General features: G+C 34.2%; 1 pseudogene across 1 annotated transcript in view; it reads left to right on the forward strand.

Moving 5' to 3' along the window:
* The window catches only part of LOC149797573 (CREB-binding protein-like), a 106,760-nt pseudogene that overhangs the window by 77,538 nt on the left and 9,323 nt on the right, over nt 1-19,899 (forward strand). The window contains exons 24-26 of the transcript XR_016421635.1: nt 1,666-2,117; nt 6,242-6,382; nt 13,594-13,875. The product of XR_016421635.1 is annotated as a CREB-binding protein-like (transcript). The remainder of the gene's footprint in view (nt 1-1,665; nt 2,118-6,241; nt 6,383-13,593; nt 13,876-19,899) is intronic.

Consider the following 19,899-nt stretch of genomic DNA (forward strand, 5'->3'; position numbering starts at 1 on the left):
GTATAGTGGCCCTAACACTGTCATAATCTGTGTGTTTCATGCTTAACAGAAGTTTTCAATATAATAGATGGACATGGTTGAGATCCATTTCCAGTTCCTGGACAAGTCTATTTTAAGCAAAGGGGTGTGTGTACAACTGCAAATGTACATACATATGTCATCTGCTTCTGATATTTACGGTGGTGAATCAAGCAAAGGAAAAGAATGAAAACAAAAAATTTGCCTTTCACATGGATTTAACAATCGGTTTAATTTCTATGTTCATGTGTGCAAAGGGATATAATTCCAAACTCTCAATGTTATGGCAATTTATGGAATTATCTGGCACTTACTGAATAGGATGAGCTACATCATTATGTTGTCTGATGGAAAAAAAGTAGCCCATAGTGTATGCAATATGGCGCCATGTTAGTATGGAAAGTACGTTAAGCATGAAATGGTACAGGGGATGCCAGCATTAGTGCCACTCTGGTCACAGTCAGGTTAGAAATTATAAATCAGTGATTCAATTGATTTAGTTCTGTGCACTTTTTATCACATTACATTTTTTTATTATTGAAATCGGTAGCGGGTTACAAACAAATGGGGATGTATAGTCAGATTATAGTCGAGTTTTCCTGGTTTCTTTCTTTTCATGACCCATTCAGTTTCATTGCTGCCACAAGAACAAATGAGAATTTGTTTGGCCATTCAAAGTTGGCCTTGGTGGTGACTTCAATAACACATGCACTCTTCATCAAAGCAAGCCGGCTACACCCTTCATCAAAGGAAGTCAGCACCATAACTATTTTCAGCATGTTTTTTGTTTTCTAATTTCATGGTCTTTGTTTTTCGTAATCATATCATTATATATGTTTTTAGGTGTTATCTAATGTTGTAAAGCACTTAGAGCCTTTAAGATTATGCGCTATACATTGTCTTCATTATTATTATTATTATTATAATTATTATTATAATCACAAATAAAATTGCCTAAGGTCATTATATTCGGATGTAGTCAGTTTTCCTGGCTTCTTTCTTTTTATGAATCGTTCACTTTAATATGACGAGTTCATCAGTTTTGGCCAATCAGAATGTTCATTAAACTAATTCACGATTATTTTTTTTAACAAGACTTTTCAACCAGTTGAATTTTGATTACATTGAACACGTGTACACTCTATGTAGAAAATGCGCAAAAGTAACACATGCTTGAGGATTCAAAATTTGTTCAGTCAATTTACATCTTCAGTTTTGTTTCACCTCATGTTTAAAAAATACCAGGTCTTTGCTCTTTCAACGGCATCTGGCTTGAACAAGAGCAATACAAGGAATGGCTGAAAAAGGATAATACATGTAAACAAAAGGCATTTTGTACATTGTGTAAAAGAACAATCAACTTGGCTTCGATGGAAGAAGGAGCCTTTAGAAGTAATGCCAAAGTTAAGATGCAAATTAGTACAGAGTAACTACATACTGTTATGAAATATATGTGAGGCAGGAAGAGAAGTAGAGTACTGATGTGATTTAATATTGACTCAGTATGGAAAATTAGTGGATGAAGTTATCCAATCAGACAATCATCCCTTGAAATGCTTCAATAGAACAGATGATAGCCTTGATGAAGTGTTTTATTTCATCCTTTCCAAAAGAAAGGAATATGTTGAACCTTGGAATGTTTTCCAGAAAATGTTGTCATTGTCAGATGGGCAGGCAACAGTGGAGAGAGGATATTCTGTCAACAAACAGGTATCTGTGAGAACCTCAGCAGAGAAAGCCTCAGAGCTCAAAGGCTAATCATTGACACAGTGAGAAAAGCAGGTGGACCTTTGGAAATCATCATTAGCAATGAAGTGATGACACATGCCTCTTCTGCAAGACATAAGTACCATGCCTATCTGGATAAGAAGAAAGCAGAGGAGGAACATGAGGAGAAAATCAGAAAAGGAAAGAAACAGGAGTTAGCCATGGATGAAGTGGAAGAACTTAGAGGCAAAAAGCTGAATGTTGAAGCCGACATTGCCAGCCTACTTGCTTCCTCTGTTCAAAAGGCAGAAGAAGCAGAGTTAAAAGGACTCATTGTGCTTGTAACAGAGTCAAATGCTGTTAGGAGAAGAGCCGAGGAAAAGATGACAATGGTGGCTTCTCTTTCCAAAATGATTGAAGAAAAAAAACATCAACTATAATAATGCATTTAAAGCAGTGCTGATGTCTGTTAACCCTTTACCTCATGCAAGCACCTTTGGATGCCTCTACTCCATTCGCATGGAAGCAACTGTAGATGCCTCTACTCCATACGCATGGAAGTGCCTTTTGATGCCATTACTCGATTCACATGGAAGCGCCTTTTGACGCCTGCTGTAAACATCGGCCATTTTTAGTGGGTGTTCATAGCACCACCTTTGGGGAAATACCCCCCTATTAAATACCTCATTCATTGCTGTGAATGACCATTACATCAGATCATGTGGTCACTATTTATGCTCTGGTTAAAATCTGCTATTTAAATTAACTGGGTCGTATTCTCCACTCTCCAAAGTGGTGGTCGCAGATTTTGTTCAGTACTTTTCACAATTAGAATCACAACTATGAAAGCTTCAATAATGTAGGTAAAGGCTCAGATATTGATGTAGGCAGCAATTAGTTTTTATAAATTATCAAATTCAGATGACTTAGTGATGTAGATGCAGACAAAGAATGAGAAATGGCAGCTACAGTTAGTCATGCAGCTTCACTGACTTGATGGTGAACAAGTTCTCTCAAGATTTTAAAGCACATCAAAAATTCTTCTGTGAAATATAATTACACAGCTATAACAATTGGACTTTACTCTTTAATTTTTCCATACATAATAGACGTGTACCAAAAATGTAAAATGGTTAAAATTGCTCTCAAACGTAACATACACTAAACTGCTTAACAGTTAACAGGCAGGCCTATGTGTATGGAGTCGAATAGGTAACAGGTGTTCTGTTTATAGCACACTGCACTGGGTAACTTTGCTTCATGCATATTGGAGGGCTAAAAAGCCATACACTATGAGGTAAAGGGTTAAGAGAACAATTTATTTTGTATTAAATCTCATACATAAGTTACAGATTTCTGAAATAACAATGAATGTTAACCTATCTTCCAGATTATTATAAAGCAATTTTAGGAAATTAATTGTAGTTTGAATTTCATCATTAAACAATATTGTAGTGTTTTGCATTTGTTGTTTTCTCATATAACCTGTATACAAAATGTTAGCGAAAATAGGTCTTGGAAATCTATGTTTGTGGTCTTTGAAAGTTTGGGAAAAGTCTTTGAATTTATCATTCAGAGTTCTGTATGAACCCTGTTAAAGAAAACAAGAAGACCAGAAAGAAATATGATTAGGTCATCATAGAAAGATGCCAGATGCACTCAAATAAATCCCCAGCCCCCTTTTTCAAGTTTTTAGTATGAAGTGAAAGGGAAGGCAAAAGTCAGAATGTGGTGTCATGTTGAGGGCTGGTATAAGAAACTTAAAACTAGTCTGCATAAAAAAAGGAGGGTGAGAGAGGATAACCATAACATTGTGGATTTTGTGAAAATATAATTGTAATGCCAGTAGCTGGTAAAGGAAAGTAGTGTTTCCATTGTTCAGAATGTTACCACGTGATCAAAATGAATTGCATTTATTTCTGAAAGAACTGTAAGGAGAATTAATTTTCTGAGAATACCCACTTTAAAAAATATAGAGTCACGTGTTCAGCATAAGATAAACACTGTCAGTGAAAGCAAAAATGAAGTAAGCATTAAAGGAAAAGAACGTTCTTTACAATTTAAAAAAAAATTGAATAAATTCGGCTTCCCTTGGTTGAAGGCCCAGTATTATGATGACCTTATTACAACAAGGACAATCCCAAGTGCTATAAATAGCTACGTAACAGAAAACCCCAAACTTGTATTACTATGCTCTGTTAAGATTTCTGTTTTTTTAATGATGCAAACAAAATAACATAACAAATAATTGAAATTTCAATTATAAGAGTTATAACGTTTTTTCTGAGTTTATTGTGGTATAAACTGTCAGTTGCCAACTCACAGCTTACATAGTGTCCTTTGGGCATTATTTGTTGGTGAAAAAGTACAAAGACTGATGAATCAGCATGGGCGCCCACAGCATAGGTCAAGGTGGGTCACATGACCCCCCAATCATACTGCAAATATATATATTCCAACAAGTTTAATCATGCAAATGAAGTTGAAAATATGTCACAAGATTCAGTTCAAAACACTTAGTAAATATCAGCCTTAGTTTCAGACTGCTTGCTATACTAACTCTCCCGGCCATGACTGACTGCCCCACCCCCCTTGCAAAAATTCCTTCCCCCCCCACACACAAAAAATCCTCTGGGTGCCCATGTGCATGTGCTCTCTTATTGTAATTACAATATCTACTGGTGTTTATTAACAAATGGACAAAGGACTTCACAGGCCATACCTTTAAGTATTATCATTAATTAGTTCTCCTTATTAAGTCCGTCACCGTAACAAAACACCACATGCATTTTAAAATGAGTTTGGAAGCCCTTTGATGTTTTCGTATTTAACAAAAATTACATCTCAGTACATGCTAAAGTGAAGACCACAGTCCATTGGTCAAATAGTCTTATTGTTTCATTATAGTCATACAAACATAAAATATAAAAAATTGTCATTTTCCATCGTAAATTTGAAAGTCATGGACTCTGTTAAATTGATTCATATATATACATATACTATCTTTTAAGTGCTTGTTCTGTTTTGACTTGGATATAATTAACATTTTATTGTAAATCTATTCTACAATATACCCCACTATTATCTTTATTGGTGAGTTTGAATAACAAGTAGAGCGTATGTCCTCCTAACATCTTCTGTATGGACAACTTCTTCAAAAGCACATCGACCTATTTTCATCTCCCTAAAGAGAGCCTCATTTCCCTACTGGCAGCCTCGCTGATTTGACCTCTTCTGTCCATTCTTGCCCTCAATCTGGTTTCAACTGGATAAACAAAGTGCTAAGCATGTTTAATTACTGTATAAATAACGCTGCATAGCCATGTGGTTGTTGTGACAATGTACATCATAATTAAAACAAGAATGAATTGTTGATTTAATGGTGTTTATTGATGATGGAATATAGTAGTGTCATAACACATGAGGATTATACAATCATCAGGTAACTGAAAATAGTCTTTTTTTCTCTTTGTAAAAGCTACAAAATAAAAACCACCCTGACTAAATACGGTATTGTACACTGACAAAATTTTGTTTCATCTATTTCTCTCTCTCTCTCACACACGTGCATGCACACTAACATGCATCAACTAAAACATGATTTCAAGTTCCTTATTTTTTATTGCTATTTGATAATGAGATTATTGTTGCTGTTAAAATACAAGTTGCACTTAATTTCTTAACAATGTTAACTCATGTTGTTGCATACAATTTACCAATAAATAATGCCCATAACTAATACATGTTTAAACCATCTTAATCATTTTGCCAACACTACACAACATAACGGCTACATATGCTCTAAATGCAGACGAGCTTGCACACTGAGACATAATCCTCCCTCTCTCTCTCTCTCTCTCTTTCTCTTTCATTAATAACAACAAAAATCTTTTTGAGTGCTTTTATTTTTATTGTAATTAGATTCTTGAGTTGAGAGCAGAATGAGACAGAAAATATACGTTTACTTGTACGTTTGTACCGTTAGGTTGTTGAGTAGCATGTGTTCGTAGAACTTGTTCAGATACCATCCCTTTATTTTTCGTACATGGTCAATACCACCAAATGATAATTATTTATTTTACATATAATTTTTCGTACAATAAAATAAATAATAATTTTTTTGTTTATGAAAAATTACATGAAATACAGTATTTGTAATCTGCATACATATAGCCAGTATGTCAACATACATAAAAGGGCACAATCTCCCTTCCAAATATTGAAAGACCATCAAGTTCATATGTGTATCTGTATGTATCATATTGCAGGCTGTGTATCATCAGTTGTATGGAAATGTAGCACAGGTGTATCGTTTCACCCCTAGTGATTAGTGTGTTGGACTTGTGACTGAAAGTGTGTGGATTTTAATCCTACTATTGGATCAACCTGGCTTGGCAACCGTGGTGCGTCTTGAGCAAGGTACTTTACTCCTTTTGCATTGTCACTCAACAACCTGCATGTGTTGCTGTACCACAAACACCAAGCCAAACAAAACTAATCTATTCTTTGCTTACAGGATTCTCATGGTAAAATGAAGAGACGGAAATGTGACCGAAAGAGAAATTCAACGAGAAAGAATAGCAAGAAGACCAGCTTACCTCATAGTGGAAATGATCTCTTCAACAAATTGTATCAAACTATGGAAAAACACAAGCAGGTAGTTAAAAACATTACCCCTCTTAACTTGAAAAAACACAAATGTCAGGTAGTTAAAAACATTACCCCTCTTCACTTGAAAAAACACAAATATCAAAGAGTTGAAAACTGTTTTTGTGCCTTGCAAAATAATAACTATAAACAATACAGTGAGCAGTAATGTACAGTACAGCTCATGTGTATTTTTGGAACTCCATGCATTGCAGTGGTGGTGAAGAGAGAGTGGAGAGGATTTAATGATAAAAATAACTCCACCATCTCTCCACACATCCTGATGGAGTTGCCATGGTGGCTTGCAGAAAATCACTCTGCACACCACACTTTCTTGCCAATTTGTTGAGGATAACACTGCGGAGTGGACTGGTCGCTATCAAATGGGTGTGGCTCACAGTGTAAGATCTCTGCAAGCATGCTCTTGAGAGAGAGATATGTCAATTTATCTACATTGTTATGAGATGATTATACACATTTCCTAGTTTTAATGAATACTACATAATAGATATGATGCCATATCAAATTTTAGGTAATATTAACATAGTCACAATGCCTCGAAAACTACTAATAGTACTGTACTTTTTTCATTTTGAAAACTGATTTTAGCAAAAAGTTTATGCTTTTACTTAATTCAAAAAGAAATCTTAAACATACACTCTGACTTGATGAGACCTTGTTGATCTTCTCTTGAATGGTGCAAACTTATGCTACTGTTTAAACATGAAAAGTAATCGTCTGAAATATATACATTTAAATTCCTGATGATAGAACTTTTTTTTTAAAATAGCAGAAAAACAAAAAAACCCCAAAAAACCCACTGAATTTACAATTTAATGCAAACCAACGTGTTTAGCCCTTGAAAAGTAATGAAACAGTCACAAGGCTGAATACACATGTTCAAAGCTATGAACTTTAGTTCATTTCTGACTACAGTTATACTGTATGGGACTCGTCATTTAATTTATTGTCCTTTCTGACTAGGGCATTTTTTTAATTCTGTCATTCATCACAAGATAAAATTGTTTCAAATAACATAACCCTTTGGAAACTTAAATGGTCTCTTCCAAATAAAGAATTAGCTTAAGCAGATGTTCTACAGAAATAAAGATAATGACCATTGTAAACACTGTTATAAAATTAGCATCAGACAACAATGTCAGTTTCAGCATGTGAAAAGTGTGTTTCTAAAACGAAGCCATCTGACTTAGCATGTTGTAGTTTACAGCTCAAATTATGGTTCTTTCATTAACAGCAGAAGTTTGGTAATTGTTTCTAATTAATTTGACCTAACCTAATTGTTGAAAAGAATAATAATGTGCAAAATTGTCAAATCTTAAATGTTAAACAAATTTAAGGCATTCTGCATGTTTGTAACTACATGTGTTCTATTATTTGTTTGCTTTTGTAAGGAAAAATGTGTAAACAAAATTTTTATCATAGAAAAACTAATTTGTACAATGAAAAGAATGATAATGAACGATCACCATCATGCAATTTACAACAAAATCGCATCCATATTTGACTTACATGAAACAATATTGTACCATTTCCGATAGTTACCCTATACACGTGCATGGCCGGATCAGATCAATTATAGCTGGGGAAGGAGGGGGTCAGAATTTCAAAAGGGCCCCAACTTTCCTTGAAAGGGCATCAAGCAAAAGTCTATTTATTCAAAGTGTGCTTAATATCCAGTAAACTTGTACAAGAATAGAACTATTATCAAATTTCAAATGACAAGTGACTGTACATTTCTGTGTACATTTTGGTCTTTTTGTAGTTGGTAGGGGATCTGATTCAGCCCTGTCGAGTTCTCAGTAATATCTTGTACTATTTCTTCTGACATCCAATCAAAGGATTATAGAGGTGTGATTTAAACTTCAGATTTGTATCTTAAAAAAGGACACCATACCATTCCTTTCTTATTTGAAATAAATTTATCTTGTGATGAATGAAATTTTAAAAAAATATCCTGGTTCGAAAGAACAATCTAACCCCATAAATTAAATGGCCAGACCCTTGAAGTACACATGCAGTTAAAATTGAACAAGTATGTGTATTCAGCCTCATCACTGGGTCATTACATGATTTGTAAATTCAGAATTGTTGTGTGCTTTTTAAAAAAAATTGGCTGTCAATGTGAATTCAGTTGTCTTATCATAGAGGATTATTTTCATAAACAGCAAGTTAAATTTACATGTTCAAGTAAAGATCAATGTGTTGTGTCTCTCATCAAGTCAGTGTGTTAAGTTTGTTCTGATTTCTTTGAATAAAGTAGCAGTGAAAACATATTGCAAAAATAAAATGATCAACCTTCTCTAAATGTACAGAATAGCAAAACTATTTTCTTTTAATTTTTTTCAGAAATTAAGATTACTTGATTCTTGAAATGGTATCTCATTGTAAATCATGCATGACATTTTGGTCTTTCCGTGGGTGGTCATCATTCATTGACTATTCAAATGTCAGTAAAACTAGTAATGACTGAAAAATAATCTGAGCGACATGATTAAGTGCAATGCTCCAAGTCATTTGTGTGATAGAAACATACCTTTACATCTTCTGATGCTAACATTTTATTACAGTGGTTACAGTGGTCACTGCCTTGATTACTGCTGAACATCTGCTGAGCAAAGTCTTTATTAGGGAGACCATTTAAGTTTCTGAAGGGGGGGGGGGTAAAGGCTTGAAAACTAATGATTTATGTTATAAATAAGACACTATGCTATTCCTTGCTTTACCTGAAACAAACCTTTCTTGTGATGAATGAAATAATCAAAAATACCACAATCAGAAATATTAAATTTATCCCCATAAAATGAAATGATCAGTCCCATACCATACATGTGCATTCAGAATTGTTCTAGCTGGCAGTGTACATGTATATTCAATCTTGTGTTTGTGTGTGCGTGTGATTAGGATTTTTGTTGTAGCCTTAAAAACATTTCAGTTATATCGCTACAATGTCTGCAGTGTGGCAGTTTATAGTGATGTCTAGCACTGGGGCATCATGATGCAGACATGATGCATGATGTCTCACCCAGTCACATTATCCTGACACCAGGCCAACCAGTCCTAACACTAACCTCTTAATGATGAGCACCTAGCAAGGCAGCTGTTAGTACCATTTTTGTAAGTCTTTGTTATGACTCTGCCAGGATTCAAACCTGTGGCCTCCTGCATCCAAGGCTGATGCTCTATCCACTTAGGCCACCGGAGCAGTTTAGCATTTTATGAGCACTGTTTTTATTACTTTCCATCTTTCACACTCTTGTCCAGTTAATATTTCCAGAATCATTTAAAATATTTTGATGAAAGTTGTTTGTTTTCTGTTATCATGATGGGAGTTTATGACCCATAAAAGATTTGGCATATTAGTACTTTTGGAGTTACCTTTCCTTGTGACAATCCTATGTACACTTCATTCTCTCCATTTGAGTATCCTCATAAAACCTGGCTCTTGTTTCCTGACTGGATAAATACATCTTTTTAAAGAACGTGCTCAGTCTATGTGACATTTTAAGAGTTATCCCCAGTTTTAGCTCACTTGACTGAAAGTATTGTTTATTTTTTAGATTATATAATAAAATAGGAAAAATGAACATTGTGTAAAGTTTCAGCGATAGTTGTAATAGGTTGTGTTCTTAAAATACTACATGCACTTGCTTAGTGGAACAGTCAGTTGTTAGATAAGTCAAGTGAGTACTATCAAGACTAATTTGGTCTTTTTTAAAAATGTTGTCTGTCCATAATATCACACTCTTAATGCTTAATTGAAGGATAACATTTTTCCCGAACATTAACAAGTAAATGTTGATTTGCAATAGTAGCCCTGTGTTATGCAGCTCATTTTAACTTGGATGGCTCAAAATTTGCTCTAATGAATTCACACCTGACAAAAAGTAATTTTCAGGCGCTCTGTGTATGACTAATGATATCTATTTGTTGAAATTTAGATTGAATTTAAATTTAAATTTGTAGTTGAAGAAGATTTATTCTCATTGAGTTCAATATTTGGGAACTAATCACAAGAAACTCCAGAGGACCAGGGGAATTAATTCATTGAGTCCTAATTCTGATTGAAGAGGAGACAAACCCATAATTATTTGATAATTCTGGTCAATAGTAAGTACAAGAACCATCACTATTTCAAGTTCTAAATTATTTTCTTTATTACATATTTGTGTCTCTTTATCCTCCTAACACCCTGCCTCCAAGAAGGGGATACACAAAGGTTTTGTGCTGACCATCCTACACATTTTCATGTTGTAAGGAAGAGAGCTCAAAATCTGTTCAGGCAAACCAGACCAAATTTAATATTTGGACTTGTTTTGTTGTTATCAGGATACTGTGGTTTTAATTTGCAATTTTTGTGCCGTTTTTAACTTTTTGGGGGAAAGACAACTTCATAAAAAAATTTAAGCATGTTTAAGAAAAAAATTACATTTGGTAGACATTTAATTTTATAGCTTATCTATGTTGTTATGTAGCTGATTTACATTTTCAGACCACTGTAACAATTTTTAACCCTGCTGGTCTTAAACTTACAGGACTGCTTAGTAGCAGTTTGTAATTACTACTCTTCCAGAACTACTGGGAAGATTGCCATGAAATCTTTACACACACATTCATCTCATGATCTAGTAATTCTGAATGAAAATGGTGCCCCTCAGACATTGATCATGGTAATGTAGCTCAAAAGTCTCACACTAATCATCCAGAAATGCTAGTCATATTCACATGGGCTTTCTCCTTCGAATAGTAGGAATATATAAGCCTTACTAGCTCCTGAATCCAGCCCTCCCAAAGATGAAATATACTGTTTCTGTTTATATTATGTAGACAAAGGGAAATAACTCATACCCTTTACCTGCCCATGCCACCGGTGCTAGTTTTAAGCTTTTACTGTGAACTGACAATATCATTCACATTGCCAAATGAAATCCTGAAAATGTGAGCTACACATCATCCCTTCTATTGAGGATTTCATTATTTTCACACATATTAAGGATTATCTTACAAGTGGTATGCATTGTTTTTTTTAAATTTTAATCGTAATTATTGGAATTTTTTTAACCTATGTAGACTTAGTTTCTACATTCTCTGAATGCATGGTTCTACACAACTACATTGCAATAGAACATGTTGAAGTTCGTGTTTGTGCACGCTGTCTGTTTATCACCCCTGGTAAGGCAGATGTCTCTAGCATTATTAATGCAGTTAACTATTCATTTCAATTTTTTCTTCTTACCATTGTTGTTTCAGAATTAACAATGGTAAGAAAGTGTGCTAAATGCCTGTACAAAGTGTACAGTGTCTTACACTTGCAGCATTTGAACAAGTTGGTCAGAGACTACCTGATCAACAGTTCTGAGGAAAACTGGAGAAGAAAAAACCTGGAGTGCTGTGGAAAATCAAAGGACAGAGAGTACTGATGTTTTTTGCATTCACCTTATACTGATGTGATTGGAGCCCCTCCCCCAACAAAGTCATGATGAATGTTACCTACTGCTGATGTTACATATGTGGAAATGGAGGAGGTGTGACTTCACCTCTTCCATCTACACTGTGTTTGGAGTTACAGAGGCATAATTTGGTACAGCAATCGGCAAAAGAGTTGAATTGTTCTGGCCAATTTTTCCCTGTCATTCCATCTTATGTTTTAGTAGAGAATTTCAACACATTGGTAGAGTTTCCACCCAATTCTAGGCAGCCTAAGTGGCATAGCATGGCCATTGGACTTGTATGTCTGGGAATATGTTGTTTATTTATAAACAAGTTGAATGAGCCATGCCATCTAGCCACACCTCAGTTTTGATACCATCTAGTCTGCCAACCATAATATCCAGTCATCCGTTTATTGATCCATATCATGTAGCCTCATCTCAGTTTTGATGTACCGGCTGCCAGCCATACCATCTATCTGACCATCTCTCAATCCATTCTGTTCAGTACCATATAGCTTCTGTTACTTATTATCATATGTTTCATCAAGTTAGGCTTTAGAATGTTAACAATGCAAGCATCTTTTTAATAGATTTGTCTGTCCACTTAACATTGCCATTACTCTGGCAGTACAACTGTCTACACTGCCATATCTATACCAGAATCCCATGCTGGCTGTTTTTGTTATTCTGACAAGCCATCCATCTATCCATACCAATTTCAAAAATATATCCATACCTTTAATTATTAAACAATAATTTCAGAAAAAGTCAAACCATAGCCTTAAGTTCATAAATTTGACAGGGGCCAGTTTATGAAACTACAGTATCTCCTGCCACCCAAATTAAAATTTGTCCCTTGGACATCTTTAAAATCTTAACACTACCCCTGAATGGTTGGTCATATCTACATGGCGTTTTCACTAACAGACTTGTGATGTCTGGCCAAGAAAATCTTGAGCATTCAAATGGAATGTGGTTTATAAAACAAATTTTAATTGTGTTTCAAGGATTTTGTGTGAGTTACTTTTGTTACTTTATATACATTTTACAGAATTTTAACATTGTCATATTTTGTAGTTATCTTATTGTACCTAATGTTTGCATTTATTTGGAAGAGTTTGTCATGCTAAATTATTTTGCAATTGATTGTTGCATTTTTACCAGAAGAGTTTATGCTGTGTTTTGTTTTGTCCATCATCTGTCATCCATCCATTAGCACAAGTTTGTTATTGCTATTCCTCCTAATCTACTAATCACATGGTCTAGTTGATCCTGAATGAAAATTGAACACAGTGCTAAATTCAGCATCTTGCAACAATAAATTCCTTGGTTTTTGACAATTATCACTCCACTTCATCTCACCCTTTTTATCAATTGGATATCATTAGAAATCTTCTGGTGAGAACCCCCACATATAGATGGCTGCCATGGCAGTCATATTGGACGTCAGATCAGCTAGATAGGATCTGCTTGTTAAGAAAATTTGCCTATGCTGTAGTGTTTCGAAAAATGTTGTGATAGAGATATTGACATGAGGTTTTCACTAAGAGTTTTGTACTGCACTTGGTCTTGCAAATGACATTTTCATTGGTATCTAAATACGTCTTGTTTAAACAGTTATTATTTATTACGTATTCTTTGCTTGTTATTTTAAATTTATGATTTGTAGTAATTAACCATGATGTCCATGGCAGTTGTTACCCCATGAAAAATAGTGGAATCAGAGATGGATGTTACCACTTACTACTAATTTACTTCCTCATTTTTTCAGAATTTCATTGTTATTCGTCTACATCATCAGCAAGCTGCTGACCAGTTGCCTCCTCTTCAGGACCCAGATCCTCATATTAATTGTGAATTAATGGATGGACGTGATGCCTTCTTGACTCTTGCTAGAGAAAAGCACTATGAATTCTCTTCGTTAAGGCGAGCCAAATATTCAACAATGGCTATGTTGTATGAGCTTCACAGTCAGGGAAAAGAAAGTTTTGTGTACACATGCAACAGTTGCAAAGCTCAAATGGAGACAAGGTGGCACTGTTCACAATGTGATGTAAGTATTGTATGCTTTCAGATGAATTATATATCTCTGCATTAAAAAGCATCTCAGGATGACTTTTTAATGCAATTTTCTGTATTACTAGAATACATTTAGTTCAGAAGCTTTGTTACTTAAAACCTGTTATGAGTAACATCTGCTATGAGTGACCACCTGTCATTTATGACCACAATCATAATGCTTGGCAAAATATGCATTTGGACACTGCTATGAATGACCACATCGCCAAAACAGGGAGAAACTCCACCGACCTTTACTTAATCCTTGTAACAATGGCTGCTTATACTGCTGTAAATAAAAATGGCTACTGATTTATGAAATTTTGTAGGTATGCCTGAAGTCTTCTATATTTTAGATTGTAAACCAGACTAAAGTAAATGTAGATTGTTTCAGCACTCAGCCTGATTCTTGACCTTTTTGTAGCTATGACCCTTATGAATAAGTAGGAGAGGGGACCAGTCTGTCCAGCACTATGAATGATCGTAATCATGAGAACAGAGACAGACACCACTGACCTGTATGTAATCATTTGTAACAATGACTGCTTGAATAGTAAAGATTGTTTCTGATAAAAAACCGAACAAGAAAACAACAAATAAAGAAAGGAATCTGGCTACCAGTTTGTACATTTGGCCTGTAAATTATATAGTGAAGTATGTTATAGACCATAAACCAGGCTAATGTACATGTCAGAAATTGCCATTGCAGTGTCAAAGTTAACACTGGTTTTTTTTTCTGCATTGCCTGGGGACGAATAAGGTCTTTATTAAACCAGCAAATGATAATCGTTTCTGGGATTCGATTGATAGCGTTAAAGGCTTGTGATGTTTGCTGCCTCTATTACTTGATGTTAGTGATAACATCCTACACACCAAGCCATCATTTATTCAAGCTGGTGCAACCGGATTACATACTTTGTTTATATAGATAATCCCTTTATGTCTTCTGTGAATTAAGCAGTTGAATTTTATCTCTGAATAAATGATTCTATTTCTTTTTAGTTTCTTTTTATTTCATTAATTTTTACATATTTATATACATGATGCACATGTACAGATTTTTCATATTTACCCAAAGTCTAGTCAAAACCATCTTTACAGTTGATATTACAACTGGAGAAAATAACTATTGTAATGAAAGAAGTAATAAAGAGCAGACCACTCCCATAATAGCAGTTTAAACATTGATAAAATAAATTTAAGGTGTTATAAAGGAAAAAGGAGCAAATCAGAAACATTACATATGCTAATACATCTACATGTGATCTTCAGATGTAAATGTGATTCATGTTTAATGAGAGAAGTATATCTCTTTTGCTATGCAGTTTTGTTTTCGGATGAATGCATCCAATATTTTAGCAAGAACATTTAATAAAGAATTGAATATTTGTACAGTGATTGTAGTTATTGTTATTTAAATGGTTCTGAAACGACCTTGGAAACTAGTCTCAGTACAAACCTATTATGAAAGACCACCTGTCTTGAGAGACCATTTGTTTGTTGACAGAAGGGTCATCTCTCTTAACAGGTTTTACTGTATAAAGTGTCTAGTCTGCACTAAATGCAGGACAGATTATGCTATCCCCCCACCCCCACTGTCCCAGTCAGTTGTGGCATCATCAGCATTTGCAAATGTATGCCTTTTAAGCAGGGATAAAATGATACACGTGTGCCACGTATCGATATGATTCAAGATACACCAATGCCACGTATCGTCATGATTCAAGATACACCTGTTCCACGTATCAATATGATTCAAGATTCACCAATGCCATGTATCAATATGATTCAAGATACAAAGCCTGCAAAATATGATTCAAGATACACATGTGCCACATATCAATATAATTCAAGATACACCAATGCCACATATCGATATGATTCAAGATACACCTGTGCCACGTATTGATATGATTCAAGATACACCTGTGCCACATATTGATATGATTCAAGATACACCAATGCCACATATCAATATGATTAAAGATACACCTGTGCCATGTATCGATATGATTCAAGATACACCAATGCCACATATCGATATGATTCAAGATACACCTGTGCCATGTATCAATATGATTCAAGATACACCAATGCCACATATCGATATGATTCTAGATACACCTGTGCCACGTATCGATATGATTCAAGATACAAAGCCTGCAATACATATCAATACACACATGAACTTGATGGTCTGTCCATCTTGGAAGGTAGGTGGTTCCCTTTTATGTATGTAGACATACTGGTTGTATTTCCAGTATGCAGATTACAGATAGGCTTATGTTTATCATATATTTATATACAATTTTCATCAATGACTAGATAACAAAAATACTTTCAAACAGATTACCTGGTGGATGTCTGAGTTTTATTCAACATTTTTAGGCCATTTAATGGTGGCTCCATTTAACTCACTTTAGCCATCAGGCCCTTTGTTTTGCATGGCATGAATGCTTTGAAAACATCTTATTACCAGTTTCATGTCCCACTTAAACTTGGAAAACATTACAAGTTTTTCTTACAAACAGAAGAAATAATGCATTTTCCTCTTGCAAAGAAAATCTCATCTAGAACAAATCCAGGCATGGTAATGAGGATGAGCACCAACAAAATCAATTTTCCAGAGCTCACAAATATTATCTTTTGGTTACATTGACTTTGAAACAGGATTTTTCACTTACATAAGCTTACTTTCTTGAATTAGTAGTTTACTGACTACCATGCCAGATTTTTTATCTTTTCCATAATGCTGTATTAGGGCATTTAGTTCCTCAATGCCTTAGTCTGCTTGTGCACACAAGTATTCAAATAAATATCTTTTCTTCTTAATTTCATTTTTGTTTCATCCTTATTTATTTGGTTTATCTTAACCCTAATATGATATATACTGTATGGTCTTGTACTATATGATCCGCAGAGCTAAAATGAATGAAAAAAAGAAATGAAAATTGCATTCTGCTTTTAAATTGTCTGTATTTTAATGAGGTTCAGTATTCTGTCCTTTCTAGATTTCATTTTGAAATAGCACAGAAAGGGAGATTGACCATCGTGCCATATGTTTTTGTCCATCCATTAACATGTGTATCTGACTCGTATTTAACACCATTTTTTGGCTCAAAATCACTCACTGTTATCTCCATTAACACTTTCCCAGCTCCAGTAATCCAATATACTTCATAACTTTAAAAATTATTGTCATCATCACTATCATCTCCCAGTATTTGCAGAAGGAAAATGTAATGAACCATGACCAGGAATCAGACATTTTGGGTTTTCTAGGTAGTCCCTATTTTAAACAAGCATTTTCTTCATGGAAGGTTTAAACTTTTGTTATGTATATTTGATTTAATTATATCTGATTTAATATATATTTATTTTAATTTAATTGTTTGTTTGTCAGTTTTAATTTTTTTTATATTTTTCATTACATGCTTTGGTAATGTAAATTTATTCATTGGAGATGATACTTTTTCCAGAAAATAGTTTGACCTGGACTGTTCGTTTTAGTAAACACCAAATGTTGACCTAGATCCTGACCTTGATTCAAAATTAGTAGCATCCATGTAAATAAGTTCTATTTTTATTTTTAAATGATTGGTTGTTGTCGAGGTCATGATGGGACTATGTGATTAAGAAGTAAACAATTTTTTAATTTTATTTTTTAGAATAAAATGATTGGTTTCCGTCAGGGTCATGTTAGGCATACATGATATAAACATGATCACGTGACCCCCCTTTTAGATTTTGTGACTTGGGGATTTTTGAAACTGCATTTTAGAATACGATATAATCTTTGTTTTAGAGAAATATTCTCAGGTGCGCTTTTTTCTTTACACTGGAAAGTGTTGTGTTGTTTGGAGTTATTTCAAATTACTTGGATTCAAAATGATTAATTCTTTTATTTCCCTGGAAAATACATGTACTCATATAAAAATTTTGAACAAAGACAGCTCTTATAAAAATTTATTCAGATTTCCAAAACCGGAGTGATATTTCTTGTTTCTACAAGGAACTGTAGACTTCAACACACTATAGGTTACAGCATACATCATCGTCTTCCATCTTGGGTTCTTCATTGGGACTTGAACTTGAAAACATTAGAACATTTTATTATTAGGACTTCTAAAATTTTATTTTTGGATTATTTTTGGATTCAATTCTTAAAACCGCAAGTTCATAGTTTTTCATTTTTACAGTATTTTTCCAGGGAAATAAATTTCTATATTTTTAAAAGCTTGTTGTTTTCACTCTTTCTTGTGTTACTGTTTATTCGAGCCTAAACACGTAACATAAGACTATGCCATAATGCTTATTCCAGGGCACAATGTGCCAATCAAATTTAGTTTAACAAACATTCATGTCACGCTTGAAGAACCCAGATGTATAAACAGTTGCCTACCTGAAAAACAAATGAAATGACAAGGACATTTAAATAAAAATTGTATACTTTTTGCCAAGCACATTTTCATATACATGACTTTCAACTAATTTTCGGGAGTTCTTGCACTACACAGTTCTCTAAGTGTGTGAATTCATAAAAATTTTGCATGAGTCACGCAATTGCACATGTTAACAGCATCTCTGTTTAAGTATTTTACATATCAATTAATGACTTTTGCTCAAAGTTTCTCAGTTGCTTTGCCAGTACTTCCTGTTTGTCATGCAAGGAATAAGCTACATTAATTTCTGATTGGTGGTTATTGTTTAACATTAACCGGAATAAGCAATAACCACCAATGAGAGTTCAGTGTAGCATATTTCACCATGTGACACACTGATAGTGTAGCTTTCAAATCGACTCAAGCAGACAATATACAATTCAATGTAGAAACTTTGTATAAAAGTGATTAAATGCTGAGTAAAGTAGGACACATCTGGAATGTATCTGATATGCTGAACATAAGATAATTAGCTTGGGGGGTGGACAGATTACAAACCATGTCACTTTGTGTTAGTTTGTAGACTGCAAGTGTGTATTCTCAATAGCCTTTTGTTTTTACTAATAAAAATGAGTGAGTACAGATGCTGTTTCAAATGAATTCTAACTTTAAAGAATAACAAGGCAAACTAATAATAATTATTCATGACTGCTGAAGATTAAAATAACTCGCATACAGTAAGTATTGTTTATATCAATTCTCATCTCTTGTATCGATATGTGTATCGTTACAGCAAAAGTGTTGATGCAGCAGTATATTGATGAATTGTTTCACCCCTACTTTTATGTTTGTATTGCTGTTATCTGACAATTCCATTTGTTGTTTCTGATTTTATAATCCCCGTTTCATTAGTATATATAAAAAAATGTAAGATGTATTTCATTGATTTTAGATCAGTCAATTCTGGCAGCAGATATTTGTTAAAGATTTTTAAAAAAATGGATAAGCTACAAAGTCAGTCATTCAAAGCACTATTGATCTGACAGGACAGAGTTGGAGAAACTAAAGTTGCAGAATGTTTACTTTGAGTTTTGAGTATTGAAGCAAGTCATTATTGCTTTAGTTTGAAGAATTTAACCAATGAAGTCATATTATATAGTTTTATTTTTGTTGACATAAAATGTTGTGATTTTAATCCAAAAAGACTGGCTTGAAAGTTTCACAATTTATGTTTGTATGATTACAGATCAATGGAGGTTAAGGACATGTGAGCTTATGATATGGGCTTGTGTTTGTCCATCAATAATTACTGTTTTCAGCTTCTTAAAAAACACCACTAAAACAGTCTTTCCAAACTTGGCTGGCATCATCCTGGCATGAAGGCATTTAAAATTTGATTCTGATCTGCCTTGAAATATGGATGCTTTTACTTAAAATGGTAAACATGTAAGTGGCATTATCTCAATAACTACCTAGCAGAATTTAACTAAGTTTTATAAAAAGCATGCTGACATGAAGTCCTTTCAGCGTAATAAAATGATGCCTATCAGCCATCAAATAATGGTGGGGGGGGACAAGAATGCCCACTGTCCACCATCATTAGCTTCATTAAAACTTCATTGTGTTCAAGTCTGAAT

Source organism: Sinohyriopsis cumingii, chromosome 6 (assembly GCF_028554795.1).
Source record: "Sinohyriopsis cumingii isolate HCF-2022 chromosome 6, ASM2855479v2, whole genome shotgun sequence".
Taxonomy (NCBI): domain Eukaryota; kingdom Metazoa; phylum Mollusca; class Bivalvia; order Unionida; family Unionidae; genus Sinohyriopsis; species Sinohyriopsis cumingii.